This window comes from Oryza glaberrima, chromosome 1 (genome assembly GCF_000147395.1).
Source record: "Oryza glaberrima chromosome 1, OglaRS2, whole genome shotgun sequence".
NCBI classification, from domain to species: Eukaryota; Viridiplantae; Streptophyta; class Magnoliopsida; order Poales; family Poaceae; genus Oryza; species Oryza glaberrima.
In genome coordinates this window covers 13429333-13448234 of record NC_068326.1, presented here as the reverse complement: position 1 = coordinate 13448234, position 18902 = coordinate 13429333, and positions in this window count along the sequence as shown.

Here is an 18902-nt window from a genome sequence, read left to right as displayed (position 1 = left end):
AAGCCCTACCAGCATCGGTTGGCCAAACTACATTACATCGGCCCATTGGCCGATCATCCTTTTGATCTATTTTTTTCTATCTATCTTGTTAGTTGTAGGATTAAACTAACTGGCACGCTCTGAACCCAAAATTTAGAACTTGCACTAGAGTCAAGCAAATCTCTCAGGCCTTCGCGTGTTGGATAAGATTTTTGAGTCAACAAAAAATTTCTCATATAGATTTGTATTCATATAGTTTTTAACATCTCACGAAAAGCAGGGCATTACAAAAGTTCTTCGACAAGAAAATCCCTATAAATAATAGGAAGCTGCATAACCTAGACGGGAAGGAAGTGTTATAACAATTTGAGAAACGGCTAGCCAGTTGGAAGGCAAGCTTCTATCACTTGGGAGATACTTACGCTCATTAATTCAGTTCTCAAAAGCCTATCGATGTACATGATGTCTTTCTTTGCAATGCCTAAGAGAGTAGTTAGCAAAATTTGTTACTTTAAGCCTAGATTTTATGGACAAGGAGATGGTCATAAATGAAAATATCGACTGACAAGATGGGACATTTTGTGTCGTCCTAAAGATAAAGCGGGTTTGGGTGTCCATAATTTACATCTTAAAAATATAGCCCTTCCAACCAAATGGCTTTTTTAAGTTACTTACAATTGATGGACTATGGCAACAATATTGTGTAACAAATATTTGGGATCATAACGTCTATCTCAAGTCCAATGGAAACATGGGGATTCATGCATTTGGGCCAATCTTATGAAACCCAAATCTAATTTTCTCAAGTTTGGTTCTTCTACAGTGAAAGACGGCCAAATTGGGTAATGCAACTTTGCGATAACTGTACCCTTGTCTCTACACCGTTGTAAGACATAAAAAGGCGATCATCTCAAATATTTTCCAAACAACCCCTTTTGACTTTACTTGGCTTCGGGATATTATTGGCTCTAAGTTAGTAGCGTGGAATCATCTCTTTCTGCTCATCATTAATATAGTTTTGTCTCATGAGCAAGATGAAGTTAAATGGAATTTAACAACCATTTGGAGATTCTTGATCAAATCTCATTGGTTGCTAAATTCCATTTAAATTCATATTTGTGTTCCCAATATTAACAAAAATATATCTAAGTTAAAAGTCTCGCTCAAAGTGAAAATTTTTCTGTGGTTTTTACATCGAAGAGTTGTGTTAACAAAAAGATAACCTGGCTAAAGGGAATTAGAAAGGGAACACAATATGTTGCTTTTGTCCCAAGGAAAAATAATAAAATATTTGTTTTTTTAGTTTTTAGTGCTAGTTAGCCCAGGGTTTGGTCTCTAATCCAGATTGCATCAAACATTTGTTCGCCAAGTAATATGTCACATATGCTAGGGCAATGAAATTTTGACCCTAACTCAAGAGCTTACATCTCTTATTCTACTACTAGGGGTGGAAACAACTTGTTGGTCAATTTGGCTACCAAGGAATAATGTAGTTTTTGAAAGGAAAATTGTTTCTTCTCCTTTGTAGGTTACTTTCTTGATTACACATTGGCTCAAGTAATGGTTATTTTAAAAACCTGGTTTACAAGGTTTTTATGCTGTGTTTTGTCTACAATTGGAGCAAGTAGCCAAGGAGTTTTTTTTACCCTGATAGATGGCCCTTGTTGTTCATTTGGCTTCGTCTTCTTAGTTTATGTGGGTGTATTGGTTATGTGCATTGTCGTGTTGCAGAGGCCAGGAGTATTATCAGAATAATGTATTTACTTGAGTTCAATGAAACTTTTATTATTTAAAAAAAACAAAGAGAAGGTTCTTACATAGAAGACGGTTTAATTAAAATTGCTCATTGGTCCTAGTGTTGAGTGGTTTTGCTCATTTGTCAAAGCCCCAGGAGATGACAACCCGATCTAAGAGCCACCTGTCATACATATATATATGGAAGAGGGAAAAAAAAGAGCAAATGCCATTCACTTATGTCATGTGAGGCAAAAGAGCAAATCTTCCCATGCTTTCTTTGCTTCTAGAAGAAACATGTGCTAAACTTGCCACCATGGCTGGTTAGCCTATCACAGTACGTGGTACAGGTTGTCATGCCAGTCATGCCTTTCGTCAGCTGAGGATCAATCAAGGAACATCACAAGCTAGGGAATAGGGATTACATTAATGGTGGTGACTAGTCCTCCTCTAATGCAGGAAACTAGTTCATTGAGATTATGTGTTCTTGCTATTCAGGGTTTCGACCGATTTTTTTTTAACATAATGGAATTCATGCCTTCCTTTTCTTGAAAGGCTCTAGAGTGTATTGTTATAAAGTTTGCAGGACGAAAAATTGCGAAATACATAATCACAGCTTGATTTTTTTTAAAAAAAACTACTTGAAATATCACCTCAAATATTGAAAACTTCCGCCAATAGTTGGTAAGAATCTACATGAACATTGGTTTTTTCCAAAAGCAAAAGCAGAATCTCCAAAATCCATGGCTGATCATTGTGTCGATTGAATTTCACACATATCATCATCGGCAACTGACTTCGAACCAAAGCGAAAGATAATGTCAGAGAGTAACCGAGCTTAAAAAATCGTTTGCCAAATCTTGTCACTGCCTATTCATAGAAGCCAATACAACAAAAACACAACCACCAGGACCGCACCAACGTGCATGGAACCTCCAATGTGATGCATGCAAGAAGGTCATGACAACTAAGATGTTGTCGTCACCATTCTTATCATCTGAAACTAGATTTTCACCCAAAAAATCCACCTTGAAGCAACAAGGCGAGGGAGGGGGCATCAATGACATCGCCTTTAGAAAGGTATGCGGTGCCCACAGGTGTCATCGATGTTGGTGGGGTTGACGGGCGCGTCCATAGATTAGCGATGATCTAACCTTCTCCTTAGTGTCCATTTGCAGCAGCAACCTTCCCAAGGACAACGTTGACGTGTGACACAAGTCTAAATCCAGATAGCACACTAGGAGTGTGCACTGGGAAGACACAATCCTACCTCTCCAATCTCTTGTGCTGACACCAAGCCTGCTTCATGCCAGCTCGAGTCGCCATTATTCAACCAACAGTTTGCATCAATGCTGATTCACTTAGCCGCTATCTTCATCTCCCTAACCTTAGCCGCCTCACCAGCTCATGGCCAGCAGCTACACCTCATCAGTCTCCTCTGCTCGAAATCAATCTGATTCCAGCAAAGACAACCCCGCCACCACCTTCCTTGCGTCCCCGTGCAACGGTGCACAACAACTTGTCATTGAGGATATCTATGTTTGATTGCTTCGGAGTGGGATAAAAAAACTATAGAATTACATTTATCATCAACCTGAAGTGATAACTCGAGGTTTTTTTGTTCCTCTAAACAAATATGTAAGGGCATGCACATTGTGGTGACCTGGTGAGTGCCTTCAGCGGTCCACGTTGTTGCCGCAGTGACACATAGGATGAAGTCTTGGCCTTGTAGAGCTACACGTGCTGACATGCACGATGCATTGGGCAACGGTTATGTGCCCCACACAACCCCCCCCCCCCCCCCTCTTAATGTCGAGCTAACCATGGCAGTGAGATTCGGAGCACAAAGATGAGTAGGAAGACTGGCGAGAAAGACAATGATGACGGCAAGGACCTCAACCCTCGCCCATCCTGATCTGCACCCCACCTTGATTCATGTCGCCAGGAGTTCGTTGCCCATGTCCCGCATCGCCTTGATCCACACTGTTGGGAACTTGCCACTCCAGATCTGCCACCAGGTCCGATGCTTGGAGCGAGGAGGACAACCACGGGTAAGCTTGCGACTGGAACATGCATGCTCTACCCATGACTTGGGAATACGAGGAAGAAGGGGGGCTGCATGATCCACCCCACCCATGCCATAAATGTTGGGTACCGAATGCTCACGAACTTGTTAACAGTATTCAACGGTGATATGGGTGTGTCAGAATATTTTCTGCCATTAGTAAGTTATGATGAGGATAAGTTGTTATTCTTGTGAGGAATAATAGTACCAAATGTGCAAGGTGCATTGTCGGGTACTCAGGTCTTATTGCCAATGATAGAAATGGTCTTCCTTCAAATTGGCACCTCAGTTTCCTATTATAAGACCTTTTTTTATTTTTTTTTTATAAGTCAAATTACCTTAAGTTTAACCATATTTATAAAAGACCGTGATACTCCCTCCGTTTCATATTATAAGTTGTTTAACTTTTTTTCTAGTCAAACTTCTTTAAATTTGACCAAATTTATAGAAAAATATATTAGTATTTTCAAAAAAAAACCAAACATATTATAAAAATATATTTAATGTTAGATTTAATGCTATCTAGAAACTTGGTCAAACTTAACAAAGTTTAACTAGAAAAAAATCAAACGACTTATAATATGAAACGGAGTGAATATTATCTAAAACACCAAATTTGTTTTATTACATACAACATTGAATTTATTTTGACAGTATATTTGCTACACGTTAAAAATGTTACTATGTATTTTTTTATAAATAGTTCTGAAAATGTTTCATAATTTGAAATGGAGGAAGTAGAAACTAGATAAAATTTCAGGTGTACTGCGTGCTTCTAGAGCAGTACCGCTCTCGTCGTCGCCAAATTAAATTGCATGCGAAGAAGTACGTACATTAATTTTGTCATTGATATCCCTAGCCACACCTAACATGACAAACATCCAACGGTTACGCTTCGACCATTATTAAGGCTCACCAAACTGAAGATATGTCCGATACTGGGATTGATCAGTTCGTGTTATATATGAAAGTTCTCTAGAAGGAACTGGATGATGGAAATATTTTGTTTGCGACACACATATGAATGGTGTGCGCACGATCAGAAATATTATATTGAACCTTTTTGTCGAACTTTTAGAATTTTGACGGCTAACAAATGTTAAAAATAAACCTAGTGTGCATATAAATTGTTACAAGTAAGTTGCTTCTAAAAACTTTCATAATCTCATAAACTTATCATACTATAAACAAAATTATGGTTAATGTTGCCAATTAACTCAAAGATCGAAAAGAAAAGTAGTAATGTATTTTCTACATGAGGGGGGTACAAGAGATGGATATAGAACATTTGCATTATTAATTTTTTTAGATAATGATTTGCATTATTAATTATAGAGCTAAATCGTTTCACCGCCAGTATTATAAGCCTGCTAGAGAGGCCCAACCCATGTTACTATATAAATATAGAAACTTATGCATCTAATTTAAACGCACACACACATATATATATATATAGAAATTGCTATATACTATTATGAGATAGATGTAATAAGAACGGTTCATCGTCTACGTTACAGCCTCAAATGCAAAGATCGAATTGGCAGGAGATCGATCACATGCGGTTGGAAATGGTGAGAAATAGTCTGTGCCGACCGGCGACTGCCATGAGGACCAACCAGGCAGCCGGCCAGCCACTACACATCTGGTCACCTGTCTAGGGAGATTAATCAAAAGATTACGATCGATCGATGGCTGCCTGCATTTCCCCGAAATAAATGGATGTTGGAATTCAGTGTAGACTGCGACTCATCCAGCTAACATCGTTGTTGGCTAAACTCTCAAACATAAATAATATGTTATACAAATGTTGCCTTATCTCGTCACCTGCTAGCTACTCCCTTCGTTCCCAGAAAACCAATCTCGTATTAAAACATCCTATTACAATGAATCTGCACATACTCTTATATCCAGCATTATTGTACTCACATCCTAGTACGATGTTGGTTTTTTTTATGGATGGAGTATTTTGTTTGTTTTAAAATCTTTTTTTAATATATATAGCTATATTTTAACTTTAAATTTGTTCTAAAATTAGCTATTGTCCACCTATATACCCTATCATCCACCAATCTATACAATATATGTCCGATTTAATTTTCTTGCATCTACTTATATCTCCAGTTTAATTTATGTATCTACTTTCTATTCTCAGCCAATCATAACATTTCAAATTTTAATTTTATCAATTTTCTTAATTCTCGTGAAATCTTTTGGAGTACATTTATTTTATAATAAAGGGAGTAGTAAATCCTTCAATGCAAGAGGCGGTTACATATCGACCTTTAACTTTTATAGTTCAGTGATGCTAATTTTTGTAACTTTGTGTTTCTATGTATATATTGCTTGTCATACATATGGAGTATATGTTTGTAGTTTTCCTCTTGGAGGTTATGAAGCCTCCCTGTTATTTTTCTCAAAAGCTTATCTTTCTTCATTGGAATTATATATATTTTCCAGCTGGGTACATTGATTGCCCCCAACTATATATCGGCCTGCTGATTACTGAAAAAAACATGTGTCCTGCAAACGTATATAGTACATTTCTAGGCTGAAATAACACATGTGCAGGCATAAATTGCGTAGACCTGGACAGCCCAACCCCAATGTACGTTGTCAGATGAAGTACAATAATACTGCCTATGCTCCCGACATTCATATACCACGTCAGATTTTGGGATCAGCTGGAGATTACAATGGAGGAGACGATGATGAAGGGTCGGCAACTAAGAGCAATTAAGTTTACTGGTAGAAACGATGATCTACTCTAATTTTAGACAAATCATTACTCCCTCTATCCATGAATATAAGGGATTATACCTAATATAGCACAAATTAAGTGTAAAAACTGCATCTGAGCCATCTTGTAACGTGAAAAGGCATAAATTGGCAGATGAATGAGGTGTAAAAAGTACATGTTTATGAATAAAATAGATGAGTTGGCAGGTTAGGAAGTGGGGAGCAGTACTACACGTACTTTTCTCTTTATATTTTTTTTCCGGTGGGAATGGATGGGAGACTCAACTTCTAATTGTTGTTATCCTTTTTACCTTGGGATACCAGAAAACCCTTATATTTCTGGACAAACTAACGAGCTATAATTCTTATATTTATGGACTGAGAGAGTATCTACTAGTTAATTAGAGATGGTATGCAGAGCACACATTATATCTGTATATTTGCCTAACACAATAATGTATTTGTTTGCTCTTAATCCATTTGGTCTTTTTCTTTTCTCTTTTAAAGCTTCCGTAAAAATCACATTTTATATGAGGAGAGGCTCTTCTCTCTCGTCCATTCTCCTCCCTTACCATGTGAATTTATAAGGTGCTCTAATCCATCTTATTATACTTACTCTAAATACACATCAGCTATACATATGTTTCGACGTTTCATGGGCCCCTCATCGCTTGACACCTTGCCTCCCTACTTAACTCGAACCTAGCAATAGGGAAGAAGAGCTTGACGGAAGGGACGGAAGGGGCTGACTTGAGCGATGACGACATGCTCGAGGTAGAGGTAGTCGTACAACCAGGGGCTTAGTAGCCACCCCACATAATATGATATTACTTTTGTCCAAAAATATAAGGAATTTTACCGTGCCTACGTAACGTACTACATGAGAAAAATTTCTTGTATTCTATGTATCCTGAGTTGGGAATAATATTAATTATCTATTACATTTATGATATCTATTTGACCGTCAGGCGATATTCTTCTCTCTTCTTACTTTCATATGGTAAAAAATTATTTACAATATTCTCCTTATACGTATGCCGATATATATCACACCATTGGCATTATATTATTCATACCCTTACGTGCTTCCTAATTAACCTGTCCCGGGTTTGTCCAAGAAGTCACAATGCATGCATTTGCTGCGCCTGAATTATTGGCCCGTGCAGTCCATGACAAGCGGGGCCGACATGCCAGACAAGAGGAAGACGATGAAAAAAAGTGCCGATCTAGTTAAGCCAAAACCCGAAAAAGATCGGTGACGTGGACAAGCAGGGCCGTACTTATTACTCTCGCGTAATCGTCAGAGCTGACGCCATCGCCGGCCACCCGTCGCCATTGTCCCGGACAGGAAGCTAACCATTGCATGATGCACATGTAGTGTAGCAGTGCCCATCCAATGTAGTAATCGCCATTAAGATTTCACTGACAGCGACCAATATTTGTGTATCCATCAACCCCCATCGTGGCTAACATATATGTACTCCCTCCGTTTCACAATGTAAATCATTTTAGTATTTTCCATATTCATATTAATATTAATAAATTTAGACATAAATATCTATCTAGATTCAATAACATTAATATGAATATGAAAAATATTAAAATGACTTACATTGTAAAAGAGAGGAATTACGTTGATATATGGTCTCTAATTAGGATCATCGGCCTGGATTCTATTTGAGTAATCATGATTAAACCGATGATTAGATAACGGAACAGCGATTGCTCATCATCTCAACGTACTTGTGGTTGCTTGTGCCCCTTTTTTCCTCTCCATGGATCTTTTGCTACTGTAGTTTGAGGTTGATCTCTGATCCAGCTTGAAATCAAGATACAGCATAACAACCATCTTAAAGATCAGCGCGACGAAGTCACTGGGGAGCACGGCCAGGGGCGGCCCTGGCACACCCCAATCATGCTAGGAACCACCTAAAACAATAATTTGGGGAGTTTATTTTCGTTATTTGCATTAATTAATTATTAGGAATATATAGCTTTTGTCACAAAATTACGCCGCACACGCGTACATTATGTGTAATTTGCAGCGGCATATGAAAACAAGCTGCTGCAAAGGAGGTAGAGGCCGTTGAATGAACACCTGGGAGCTAGCTAGGGACCCTATCAGGGCGAACATGTACCGGTTAATTCTAGACTCAACAAACCAACTAAAATATCCTCTAACACCATAGATACAAGAGATGACAAGCAATTAATGAATTAAAGGATAGGATAAAAAAGGAGGGAGATGTAAAATATAAAGGGTATGGATAATAAATTAATTTTGACAATTGATTAGTGGTTGTTTCAGTCGGCCTTAGCCCCTTATATTTATAGGTGGGGTCGGGCCTTGTCCACTTTTAACTAGGCCTAAAAATCAATTATGACTTGAAAAATTCTAGTCTCAAATAAGGAGATACAAGAAATATCTAAGGTCCGACCCTATACTTAAGGTTGATCCGGCCTCATGCCATAGGTCTGTCCGCTATTATGTTAGAGCTCGATCTGGCTTGTAGGACGGACAGGCTGTATACCTATGGTACATTTGGTCTTATATAAAGATTCGGGCTTGTTAAATGTGACCAAAATTTGTTATCCTTTAACCCTAGTGTCAAATTTAGCTATCAACAATAGCAAATAAGATTTGTTCCGCTATTGATCAGATAATTATATTTCACTTTAGCTGCTTACCAATAATCGCAACTTGGTAGTTCTAGTTTGAGTGAGACATGCTCTTCATCGTTTGGCACATGAGATACGTCCCTCTAGCAACTACTGCGATGAAGGTGCAGCTTCATCTCGACATCACCGTCTCATTGAGTTTCCAGGATTCCAACCACACCAGGGACAGACCTACCCATTGGACAGGGTGGGTCAGCTGGTCTAGCTATCCATCTATATGGTGCAAAGATTATTCCTTTACTTTAAAAAGATGGGTACTATTTTGATATCATTTTTTGTCTTAATTTATTAATTGTACAAATTTTTTTTACGCGGTTGCAATATAAATATTGTATGTGTTACGTTAGGTTGTCTTTATCGGACGAGCATTTGTTAAAATAATGGGCTAGATCCAATTAAATCCCAATAAATTCCAATGGCCCATATTTAATGCTATAGGTAATAATACCACCTTAGAAATTTAAGTGAAGATGTCTCAACTTAAATATAGAGCTAGTGGAGAGTCTCCGTTGACCGGTTGAGATGGTGGGTGGACAGCCACACATACGCGCACTCGCCGGGCCAGGGCTGCTCTCTCTCTGTCTCTCTCGTAAATTTTGCAACGGACGAGAATTGAATCCAGCGCAATTGACACAATTTCAATACGGTTACGGGTAGATGAGAATTGAATCCAGCGCAATTGACACAAATTCAATACGGTTACAGGTAGGGGTGGATAGGAAGCTCGTGGCTCGTTAGCTCGCTCGGCTCATGACAGGCTCGGCTCGGCTCGTTTGATTTTCCTAACGAGCCGAGCTGGCATTTTAGCTCGTTAGGGATAACAAGCTGGCTCGCGAGCCTTAACGAGCCAAGACTTCATCGGACAACTGCAAAGGCCTAGCCCAATACAATAGCAAAGGCCTAAGCCCAAGACAACAGCAAAAGCAAAACACTAGTCCTGGCTTGATCACTCCTAGTCCTGGCGGCGACTGCACCACACGAGAGTCGAGACCGCACATCCACATCGGCATCAGCATCGCTCCGCCGCATGAGACTGCGCCGACACTGTCGCCAGGCGCTCGTGCCGCCGCCGGCCGCTGCCGTCGCACATCCCCAGCCGCCACCGCCGCCAGCTGCACTTCCCCAGCAGGCGCTAGGGCCCCCGCCGCTAGGGCCGCCGTCGCCAGGCGCTCGCGCCGCCGTCAGCCGCACTTCCCCAGCCGGTGCTAGGGCCACCGCCGCCGCCCACCGTTAGGGCCGCCACCGACGAAGGCGCAGGTCGCACTCACAGGTCCCCTCCTACGGAGCTTGATGTCTTGTTGGATTGGCTCGCGAGCCTAACGAGCTGGCTCGAGCTTTCAAACGAGCCGAGCCGAGCTAGGTTTCTAGCTCGTTAGGATAACGAGCCGAGCCAAGCCGGCTCGCTATCCACCCCTAGTTACGGGCGTGATTACTCCTATAACGGACGAATCAATCTTGACGTAAATCAGATTGATTGCGTTGTTACTGCAGTAATGATTCTCCCTCCCGTACGCTATAAAATGCCACCAGCTCTCTCTCTCTCTCTCGTAAATTTTTCAATGGACACGAATTGAATCCTGCTCTAGCGCAATTGATACAATTTCAATACGGGCGCGATTACTCCTATAACGGGCAAATCAATCTCAACTTAAATCGGATTGATACCGTTGTTACTACAGTAGCGATTCTCCCTCCCGTACGCTATAAAAGACTACCACCGAGGCAGACGAAAACACAATTCTCTAGTCTCTGCTCTCCTCCTCTCGCACTCAGATCTTCCTCTGTTCTTGCGCTAGCTATTGCTTCCCCGGTTCTGTCCACCTGCGCGCGCGAGTGACAGGATGAGCAAGCCTTCAGAACTCCGTCCGCTTGCGTACCTACACGGGTAGCCGGGCGATCAAGTTTTCTGGGAGCATCTCGGTGCGACTGCTCCTGTACTGCTTCCTCTGCATCCATCTGTTCTTCTGCAACGCGATGGCTTTCTCTGGCAATGGCCCACCAGGAGCTGGAGGGAATGGTCCTGCACCAGGAGCTGGAAGGAACGACAGCGCTCCAGGAGACAACACCAACAGAAGCAATACAAATACCTCAACCTCCACTGCACTGTTTTCTAGGTATATGGTTTTATCTCTAATTGATGTTCTTCCTGTTATTTACATATTGATCATTCTATCCTTCGGATTACAATCCTATGTGAATGTTGATGATGCTTATGCTTATGTTATAAAAAGCATGCCCATATTTCGTTTAGCGCCATCACTAGATCACTTACTATTGTGAATGTCATGTTTATTATCTTATCTTGTTGTTTTGGATTAAAATATATCGAATTATGATCATATTTCCAACAGCATCATCATCTCATCTTTATTTAAAGCTGTGTTCGCCATCTAACCACACTATACATAGAGGGATGATGGGACGATATCAAGACCGAGGCTGCTACTATGTAGGAGTAGTCGAGCCGCTGAGTGGTTCATTGAGACAAAATGTGAATTTGTGATTCACTTGTTTTTCATTCCTTGTTCTTTAACTGCACACTGATTCAGTTGAGTGTTGAGAGTTAGTAGATCTCTTGTTTTTTCTTGTCCTCTTAGTTACTGTACTTAATTAGGATTGTTTAGCTGTCTGTCGATTTTTTTAAAAACAATGTCTGATGATTCTTATCCTAGCTATTAAAGTGACGATGTTGATGCCTGCTATAAATAACGTGTGCACGTGAGAAAGAAGCTAGGGATATACTAGTTCTTGTTTAACCAAACATATCTGCTATAATCATTTTTTTTTGTTAATTAACACGATCTCAGTGTTCGGAGAGAACAGGCATTTTTTTTGGTATTTTTGAGATGGGGACAGAGAAGATCACCAGACTAAACAAGAAACAGAATCGTAGTTGAAACCAAACCCTTCTGTATATTTGCAACAGAGCTGGTGAACCCTGTAACCGATCGATCGAGCTGGATTCTCATGAACCATGCCTTTTTTCCCCAATAATTTAAAGTAAATCTAGTTGAGCTCAAAGAAACATCTCCAAATCACCGATCGTATTAATCCTGCAGAGATATGAATAAATATTTTAGTCCCAGCAGACACACGTGAGCCAGTCAGCCAGACAACATTTTATTAACGTCAGTATCAATGTACTCTCTCCATTTCATAATACTAATACTAAGCATCTGTAGGTTCAAATTTTAAACACGATGTAAGCATTTATCATCTGTAGAATACTAGCTACTTCTTCATCGATGCTCATTCAAATTCCTCATCATCATCATATCTCTAACCTTACCATCCTTTCACTTCCAACCATCCCTTATTTAATTAGGGGTTGCATAGTTTTTTCTCAAACTTTAATCTTAACTAAATAATATAGAAATACTTATATTTAAATTTGAAGACAGACAATCCAATCCGTTATGAAGACATATAGTATGATAGTAGCCTGTCTGCATGGGCAAGGAAGAAGGAAAAAGGGACGCGGCGACGGTTGGGCTCCCCTCATTCGAGAAAAAAAATTATTTGTTAGAGTGGCATCATCGATTTGATACTAACAAATAGCGAAGATAAGGTGAAAAACAAGGTGGTGGCGACGGTATCGGCTAGGGTTTGCCATCGAGCAGCTGCACATAGGTGACACGGGTCCCCTTGTTTGAGAGAAAAATATTTATTTGTTAGAGTGGCATCATCTATTTGATTCTAACGAATAATGAAGATAAGGTGAAAAGGCATCTATAATTTGTAAAATGACTTGTATTTGGAGTTGGAGGGAATATTGAAGAAATCATGGACTTACAGATTATTAGCTGACTAAAACTTCAGTACGTAACGCGAGTGTCGATGGATGTCATTTGGAGTAAGTGGTTATGGAAGTTTGGTTGAAATTAGAATGATGTGACCGAAAAGTTAGAAGTTTGTGTGTGTAGAAAAGTTTTGATATGATAAAAAAATTAAAAGTTTGAAAAAAAAAACTTTGTAACTAAACACGGCCTAAACTGGACACAAGTTTCCCGGTGCAATAATAAAATCAAAGTTGATGCACGCATGATGTTGCCAAAGTACCGAGGAGTATCTTTAGATTAAATTCTAAGCTTCTAGAAAGAGTACCGACAGAGGTCAGCAGCCATGGTGCGTGAACATTTGAACCAAATTAACGGTCAGGAAATGTTTTACCCGAAAATATTGGTCACGATTAACCTTTAAATTGATGGTGTATGTATCCATTAAAACTTTTAGATGTGTGTTTATGAACCATCTAATTATATCTTACTTCCTCCGTTTCATATTATAAGACTTTGGCCACATTTATATATATGTTAATGAATCTAGATGCTTTCTAGCATTGCCTACATTCATATATATGTTAATGAATCTAGACATAACATATATATGAATGTGGGCAATGCTAAAAAGTCTTATAATCTGAAACGGAGGTAGTAGTTATGTAGAGATCAGAAATAATTCTGAAAACTGAGAGATCCGACCATGAGCCTAATACATCGGGAAGAACTTACTGGACAATATGTAATGTGGACGCATACAATTGGTATCGTAGTTATGCATCATGTCCACATCGTGATATATAATTGTATATATTTAAATTCAGCTAGCTCAGACATATACAAATATCCAACTCTACTCAACTCTCTCTCTCTCTCTCGCTCTCTCTCTCTCTATTTCAATATTTGTCACCTTTGACCAGTGAAATTTTCAAATCAATAAGTTTTGAATGGTTAATTAGATCGATCATGATGTACGGAAGTTTTATGACTGTATTTAGAATGCAATCCACTTCGTTAATATGAGTATATGACATACTTTACTTAAAAGGGATTTAAATTATAACTAGTCTAAGTAAATAGGTGGTGAAATTTTAAAAACAAATACTACTACATTTGTTTCATATGATAAATCGTTTTGATTTTCTTTCTAATTAAACCATTTTAGTTTGACTGAATTTATGTGCTCAAAGACAAATAGAGTATATGTATTAATTTCCGGAGCAGTTTCGGCGACCACGTGCGTGCGTACTCCAGCTGCTAGCTAGCTGAGTACTAAAGGGGTGTTTGGGAGAGAGGGGCTCAAAAACATAAGCCCCTCCCCTAGGGACTTATTGTTTTGTGAGAGTCTCCCAAACACCAAAAGCAAAGATCGATCGATCTAATCGTGCCATTTTTTCTAGCGAGCGATTTGTCAGTTTCTCCTCCTCTTCATCTGCAGAATCTCCAATTTTTTTTTCCTTATTCCGACTTCCAAGCCAGTCAGCACAGCAACAGTTAATAATTGGCTAGAGCTGGACGATGACGAGAGATAGATAGATAAAGGCAGGCGACTCTCTATTCTCTATTGGCCGAATCCACTGGCTGTTACGTAAGCTAAGCTAGCTCACTCATCAGCAACGTTAACGCGCAGTAGCTTCGGCGCAAGTGAGGTATCAAATTATCGACTAAATTTCCCAGTTGACCCGGGGCTTGCTCTCCAAGGCATCGACAAATGCGTCAAAACTGCACTTTTTCTTTCTTTCTTTCTTCAAATTATTCAGTGTGTTCTTTTTTCCTTGGTTTTTGAAGACTTCTTGTTCGGTGTTGCACTAGCTAGTCTCTCTCGCGGCTTGATATGCGTATGCGTGTATAAATTAAACAAGAAGATCAGATGGACCGTATGCGTTCTAATCACATACATATACATGTTCCATAAAAAATCAATCCGGTATCTATATCCAGATTTATTGTAATTTATTGTACATACTATGATGTGTCACACACATTCTAGATTATTTTTTATGTGACGGAAGGGGTACGCGGCTAGCTAGCTGGTCAGAAGATATGATGCATGGTTGAGAATATACTAGTATATCTTTGTCGACTACCGGCTTCAATTAAAATTCGTTAGCCCTGATTACAGGAGTACTAGTAGTAGGTGTGAGGATGGTATATACTAATGCAAAGTAAGGTTTGTGTAGGGTTTTGTTAATTCTCGCAGATCAAGCTGGATTTGATTGGCAGTCTAGCTGATAAGGCTGTGTTTAGTTCAAGCCAAAGTTTGAAATTTGGTTGAAATTAGAGACGATGTGACTGAAAAGTTATGTGTGTATGACAAGTTGATGTGATGGAAAAAGAGCAAAGTTTGGATCCAAAGTTTGGATCTAAATACGGCCTAAATTAAGTAGATGCCCTATACTGTTGCACTTGCACTTCCAGATCTTTAATATTTGAGTTCCCTTTTGTTTAATTGAAGTATATGGGAGGGTGTTGCATCGGGATAAGGGTGTTTATCTCAAAGTAAGTCTTATAGAAGAGGTAGATGTCACCTCTAATTTTATCCATATAGACTATTCATTAATGAAGAGATAACATGTACAATAAATTACATGTCTAGCGCACTAAGCCTAATAGTTTTATTTTATTTGTTTGTCCCATCTTCTATCTCTCCTTTTCCTTTTTTTTTAAGTTTGTACGGAGACTGCCATTTGCTTGCATGAGGGGTGGTTCCTCCTCTCTCTCTCTCTCTCCTCTCTTATGTCCTCCAACTCATCATATGAGTCTACGGGGTATGTGACATCTTAGGGCAAATGTTTAGATGCCCATAGTACTTGCTCTCAGTTATCGATCCGCATCTAAATATTCTAGGGTTGTATTGGGCTGAGGGCCGATTTAACCGTCATATCAACCCTACCCCCACCCCCAAAATTAAGAAAAAAACACACATTTTACTCATTTTGATTTCAGTATTCAGTCATTTTAGCCTTATCAACTGTTCTCTAAATATTAACCGTTTTAAAACATTGTTGAAGTTGCACGGACCATTATAATTGATATTGTTGTTTTGAGATTTCTCCTCATAACACATTTTGTTGTAAAAGCCTACCCTCAATAGTGCTAAGCTGAAATTGACCACTTGGTGTTCATGAGTAACTAATTCATTCTGTCTTATCCTATGTGGGTTTACAGCGGGCCATATATATCAGCTAGGTCGGGCTCAACTAGTGTAGCTATGAGGTGAGTTCGACTCAAACCCGTTTTTAGGCTATTTCTTGACACGACGTCAGGTTAAAGGCTTGTTTGCTGTGATCTATAAGCAACACCATTCTTTCGCTGAGAAAAAAACTTGAGTCAAACTCACTACACTACTCTAGATGAGCCCCTCTTGACTGATATAGCGATATGACCTGCGGTGGATCCATGTTGGAAGAAATGGACCGAATCAGCTACTCATGTGCTCGGTGGAATGGATAACTTTGGTCTAGTGGTTTGAGTTTTTGCAATAAAATGGGTTATAGATGGAATCTCGAAACAAGGGTGACATGAGTTTTGCAATATAGGTGGGGTGATTTATGCAATTTTACCTAAACCTTTTATGGCACCTTCTTTTCAAGTATTGTTCCCAATTTCTTCTTGCTAATAAATAAATGTTACCTTGTCACGAATAAAATTATCCATATTTTTAGTGTTGTACAAAAGGCAACAAACTTACCGAGTTATTTTCTTTTCTTACACACAAGTCTAAGATGATATACATTTGGAACCATATGCTATAATTTTCTAAACATCAAATCTTTTAGCTAGACTGGTAAACAAAAAGACTGTTGTGGAGTTTTCAACATATTCTAACATAATTTTGGCACAAAGCTAGGTATGAAAAGTAAACCCGAATTTGATATATGACTATTATTAATTTCTGTTACATATATAAAAAAAGTGTATTTTGTATGCAATATATCAAATCAATTTATATTTCCAACTCCATTTCAAACAAAACCACAGAGAAAAATATATGGTCTAGGGTATTATTTGTCCAGAATTAAAAAGTTGAGGTGAAAAACAATCGGTTTATAGTGTAGGCTGAAATGGACTTCGAGCCAAATTCAATGCCCAAAATTAGACGTCACCCTAATAAAAAATTGACCAATAAGTAGTGTGAAATATGAAGATTGTCAAGTGAAGAATGGCATTAATAGTTCATTTTTCCTAAAATACACTTCCGTGTCAATATATTTTTAATATTTACCATTGAAAGGCTGAAATAAGAATAGTACTAGCTAAATTATGAGTATGTGGGGCTACAGGTAAAATAGGAAAGGTTAGATGGAATAAATACACGCAGCTACAGCTGACACTGAGTCTGCTAGCTGTATATATACATGTAACTAACGGATGCTGTCCGGTGACAAAATAGGCATTAACTCGATCTGTTCGAGCGACTGGCATGGAGAGATGTTACTCATATCAGGAATCGTATTATATGTCGTCGTACTCTCGCTGTCTCGCCGTTGATGATCCACTGTCAACCGATTGCATCGATACTGTATTAGGATTAAAACTATGCTGTTCTCCATTAATTTATTCCATTCTCGAATATAATCATTATACTAGCTACAATCTTTGGACATTTTTCTTAAATAAGTACTTTATGTTTGTCTTCTATTCAACAGATTTAGGAGAAAATGCAATGTGATAAAAATAATATAAAACATATTCCCTATATATCGAGGTTCTTTTTTTAACTAGGGGACAAGGCCCCCATTTCTCTTACTAGAAACGAGGTAATGTCAGCTACAAGGAGTATTAAAAAAACAAAAGAAAGGAACAGCTTAAAATGAGCCTGGGGACATTTTCACCCCACGACTTCACAAGACCCAGAATAGCCTGACCATTTGTATCGAGGTTCTATTCGAATAATATTAATTGTTGTAACATTATCTTAAATTGTTGGTCAAAGTTATAAACATCGTAGGTGGATGTTTGCAGGTGGGTACGTTCCTGCCTAAGATAAATATATAAAAGAAATAATCTTGTGCCATCGAAATATATCAAAATGAAATCTAACAAAAGAACATATAATAGAGAAATAACGGCATCTGTGCTTGCAAATCACAAATGAGCCATTTGATTTGAGGAATAAAATGATCAATTGATCATTCAATCTTGAGAGGTTTTACGGTGTTTGCATTCCAAAAAAGGTAAAGATCCAACGCTCCTCAATCACAGGTACCATGTTAAAGGTTTAAGTATTGATATAGGTGCTTAGGTACTAAGGGTAAAAATATAATTTTGCTAATAGAGAGTAAAGGGTAGAATCGTCTCCCAAATTATAAAAGGTACCGCAGAAATATAACGGTACGCGTTAACACCGTAAAACCTCTCTCTGCACGGTTTAATTTCCTGTTTTGCATGGTTTCTTGTAGATTTATGTTGTATTGCAGTTAAGTCATTTACCGCAGCACTAGGGTTTAATATTCTGTTTTGCGTGGTTTCTTGTAGATTTACGTTGTATTGGAGTCTAGATTTACATTATGTTCTTATAACACATTATTGGCCTAATTATGCGAATTTTTTCTACATTTACATTTTATTCCAATGAATATGTAAAAACTCCTACCTTAATTGTATTGAAAATTATATTTTATTTCCAACAAGAGATTTATATTGTGTTATATTGTTATATTGCGCTAGTTTGAGCCTAGCTAGTCGTCGACCAGGCGATTTAGTCTCCTATTCAACCCTCAACTATGCCTACACTTTTCCCTCTGTCTCCTTCCGGTGAACCCTGTCTCCTTCCGGTGAAACGTTCAAACCCTAGAACAAGAAGTACAAAGCAGGGAAAGAAGACGATGCGATCCGGGAAAGAAGACGATGCAATCTAGTATAGATCGATCGGATATCCGTGATTTACTCTTTTTTCTGATGACATACCGATCGATGGATGTTAGATT